We start from the raw sequence: 4,749 nt of genomic DNA on the forward strand, positions 1-4,749 counted from the left end.
TAATGAAGCAGGGATTCAAAATGCATTTGAGTATCGTTGAACAAGCAGTCACACCTTGCTTACAAAAGTGGAAGAATAGGTAATAAAATCTTACGACCTTAAAAACCACTTTTACAGTTCCAATAATGATATATTTGAAGAAAACTGTAAAATGTTCCAAGTTACAAAAATATGAGACAACAAAGCCCATGTTGATCATCTTCCACCAAAGAGTTCGATTGCATCCTAGTTATATATAGAATCCTCAGCCCACTCAAACCTTCGAGGCATTAGTTCATATTCTTGTCAACGAATGACTTCAACCTGCTGCCACTCTTCCCAACGTTCATCCAAACCCTCTCCTTCCAACATGCGCACAACTTTTGTCATTTTGGGTCGATCTTCTGGTGAGGTCTGTGTGCACAACAATGCTACCTGAATCATTGCCTCAACTTCTTTAACGTCATTGTTCTGCTTTAGGTTTGCATCTACAATAGCATCTAATCTTTTCTCTCTTTGTAACTTCTTAATATGATCCAATAATAGAACATCATCCTCTTCCTCGAGACGTGAAAAATCTATAGCACGTTGTCCAGTGACAAGCTCCAAAAGAGTAATACCATAACCAAACACATCTATCCTCTCTGAGGATCTTCCAGTTGATAAGTATTCAGGAGCAATGTGACCCACGGTTCCACGGACTTGAGTTGTAACATGAGTTTTCCTAGCATCAACCAATTTCGCTAGCCCAAAATCACCAACAACAGCTTCGAAGTCTTCATCTAGCAATACATTAGCAGCTTTCACATCCCGATGAATGATTTTAGGATTGCAGTGCTCACGAAGGTACTCCAAACCACAGGCTGCACCTAAGGCTACATTTTTCTGAGCAAGTCAGTCTAATGGCTTTTTTGTAGGTTTGAGCTCCCTTAGCCTGTATGCAACACTAAGTTTTTGCATATATGGATAGACTAGAAGCCTCTCTAATGGTGAAACACAAAATCCTATCAAGCGCAGGAGGTTGCGGTGGATTGCCACACTGATCATCTCAACCTCCCATAGAAATGCTTGCTCCCCACCAGGGCTATGATAGTCAGTCATTCGTTTTACTGCAACCTTTGTATTGTCTGCCAGCACTCCTTTATATACTTTACCCGTTGTTTTAAAATATTTAGTTTTTATTTATCATTTTTCTTGTACGCACATCACCTCTGAAACGAACAAAGTTCATATACGCAGTAGACTACTTCAGAAGATCTGAAATATATAAACATCCATGATAGGACAATAATATATTATAAAAGTATATTTGAATACAAGTGAGATGATTGAATTACAAATGAAACTCTGCTTTATATACCTAGGCAGGTATGCTTTCATGAATGGTCATGTCCTTAGGGACATGCCTATTGATTAACTAATTACTATTTAATTAACTATTTCTTATTATTATTATATTTATATTTTATTCCTAATAGTTAAAATGTAGGAACTTTGAACACAACAATGATCACTAAAAAGTTAAAAGTTAAAACATTTATGTTGTAACTTTTCAAATGGATTTCATGAAAGTACACGTGAGTTTCTGGGTCAACACAAATGACATTTTTGCATTTTCAATCATATTTGATTGTTTCATTCGCTGTTTGCATCAAAAGATAATAATTGTAAAAGGTATGTAATTGTATGCTGAAACATATGCATTAAACCAATAGTTTGAGAAGGCAAGCAGCTACAATAGTATATTTGTACACTTACTTTTTGATATAATATACAAGAAATAACCTGGGTTGCAATAGATAGGTCGAAAGCATAGAACAACTGATATTTCTATATGCTTGGTTTGTTATATAAATTATAAAATGGAAAAGCTTTTGAACTGATAGTCTGGACAGGAATTTCAATCTGCAGCAGGCATATTAATCCATCTTTAAGTGATAAACTTATGGAAAATTATTTGGTCATTCACGTAGAGCATACCCATAATTTTCTCTATCCCCCATCTGTTAAGAATTTTGGTTTTGTACAATGCTAAAACAACTACAGCTGTATTAGCAAGAAAGGTCACTACTTGCTTAGCTTCATAAACATAACAAATGGTTGAACTTAAAAAAAAATAATCTGGTTTGACTGCTTCATACTTTATAAATTGCTTGGTTTGATGGTGATTTTGAGCCAGGCTATTTTTAAATAATAGAGGCATATGCGAGTTAAATATTGGGTTACTGCTTTCAAGATTGTCACCAACAAAGTAATTATTGAAGAAATTATATCATTTGAATGTTTTTCAGATGAGTTTCATTGATGTTACGGCAAGTTTTATTGACTGAATTGAACAATTACATTTATATTTCGGCTATCAATTGAAGTTAGTGTGCCTGGATTCATGCTTATCATATTTGTATTTCTAGTTATGTTTAATTCTGCCTGGACTCCTGCTTATCTATTGACCAGGTTACTACTTGCAACAAATGCAATTCAAAGAAAGGCCGCAAAACCCTGGAGGAGGCAGAAATGAAACTGATTAGGACTCCTAAGGTTTTTAAGATTCCCTTTCTGTTGAACTATTTGGTTGTTATTTCTTAGAAGCATTTTGCAGTTAGTTTGATGCATGGCAGAAAAGGTTTCTAACGGGATGTAAGTGACCATGTAGGCACCTAAAGATCATGATGCATGGGGTATACCTTTAACATATGCAACTTACAAGCTGCTGAAGTATCGAGAAAGGATTCTCGATGAGTGGAATGATTACATATCTAAACCATTGTTTGGGTCATGATATTTGTTACTGTTCCAGATGTAAATTAGGCGTTCTTCTTGGTTTCTTTCATAATATGCCAAGCTAGTAAGCTATCGATTGTATAAAATAGTATAATACCAGATCAAATCCAACAGAAATAGCCTCCAACTTGGCTCTGTGACTTTCACATCTGTATAATCGAACATGTAACTTGGATTACCAAATTAAATAAACCTCAAGTCGAATTGAGAGGAGATTATGAGAAACTTTTTTCAATCTCATTTATAAATTGAACGCTTGGCAAAACAAAGAGATCAGGAATGGTCAAAGATCATGTTGAGCTGTGCTGTGCATGCTTTAACAATGCATATAGTATATGGCCTCCAATTTTTTTTTAGTTGAAAATAACTTCATTAATACTTGGATTGTTATAATCACATGACAGTAATAAGTGGGTGGCTACAAGGCTACAAGGCCTTTGAACTTTTTCTTTTTTTAATTATTGGATTCTTTATGTGTACTTGTTGAGTTTGATTTAATCCTCGCTCGAGCCTTCACTACCTGCATCTTGGGTTTGGGAAGTTCATCTTCATTGAATTATGAATCCTCATCCCCCTCCAGGATAGTTGGTTCATCTAGTTTTGGAACTAGTTCTAGTTCATCTAATTCATCCTTCTCTAATCTAAATTCCACACTAGTCATTATCATGGCTAGAACCAATGCTAGATATAATATAGGACATAATGCCAACTAGTGCCTTCTACATATATGGCAGGTTTGAATCTCCTCAAATAATATTAATGTTCCTATCCATAATTATCCAAATTGGCCAATATGCCAACTAATCTACCCTTAGTCATTCCTAAAACTAATGGTAAACCTAAAGAAGATCCCTCCAACCACATTATATCTGTAGGGGAGATATATTAACTGTTGGTTGTAGTTCTTCATGTTATACTTTAAGGGCATGATTATTGTTCGATCACTCACAATCTCAACTACATGCGTACCTAAGGCACTATTATGGATGAAATTAAGTTGATACCAATACAACTAGAAATTGGTACAGAAAAGCAAACCATGAAATATTAATTGAACCAACAAGGTCAAGGATGGCTTAGACAAAAGAAAAGGTTCACTCTTGGAATTCTTCATTCGTAAACAATGTTAGCTGTTCACTTACCAAGCTTGTAAAATGTAAAGTAAATGTGAGTACAAAGGTCTTATGTTCAAATCCCCTATTATTTACCTGTGAACACCTGCTGGGGGTGGCCCTGTTCACCCAGTAGTTATAATGGTCGTTTTTATAGTGGTAGTAGTAGGGTAGGAATAGACCCCATATCACACAAGTATGAGACCGGTCCAGTTGCTGATTCATCTAATATTGCTGGCCAAGAATGGAAGTCAAATTGGAATTTCCATCTTTTTATTTGACAATGTTATAATCGTCACTACCCACAATAGAAATATAGCAAGACACAGGTAAAGATATTAGCGTGTCCCTGGTGATATGATAACCATAGCAAGATAGGAAATAGTTTGAAACAACTTATGTTTCTTGCCAGATGTAAATATTGGATATACAACTATACTATATAGACATACCGACAATTAAGCTAGTGTTCTGGCTTTTTTTTCGAAAAGTCAATTTATTCAGAGTGGCATGTTTCAAAATGCTGCAATGACTGGAGTCAATGAGGATGCTAAGAAGAACTGTGATTTATATTCATATATGCTTAGAAAATACTCCATCAAAGCTTGCAACATACTTGGTAGCCACGCCCACACACAATACTTTCTCACAGTTTAGTTACATGTTCACTGTAAAGTTTGGAAGCAATTCAGTTACCTGTATCTTTAGTTAACACTCTAATATCACAAAACAGTAGAACATGGGTCAAAGCAAAACAGGACTGACATAAGTACAAAATTGGGATCGATCTCTTTCAAAAGTTACTTTTCCAACATATATGCATTTCACGAATCTTCCCTCTCTTCAGGCTATGCAGAGATATAATAATGGGCTCTTA

At 35.3% G+C, this 4,749-nt stretch overlaps 1 pseudogene; it reads right to left on the minus strand.

The window, feature by feature from the left end:
• Positions 1 to 248: 248 nt before the first annotated feature.
• On the minus strand, positions 249 to 1,026 carry LOC149167573 (LRR receptor kinase SERK2 pseudogene; annotated as a pseudogene).
• Between the last annotated feature and the right edge of the window lie 3,723 nt (positions 1,027 to 4,749).

Source organism: Pinus tabuliformis, chromosome 5_1, assembly GCF_031772625.1.
Source record: "Pinus tabuliformis cultivar Carrire ecotype Pingquan chromosome 5_1, CPIR1, whole genome shotgun sequence".
Taxonomy (NCBI): domain Eukaryota; kingdom Viridiplantae; phylum Streptophyta; class Pinopsida; order Pinales; family Pinaceae; genus Pinus; species Pinus tabuliformis.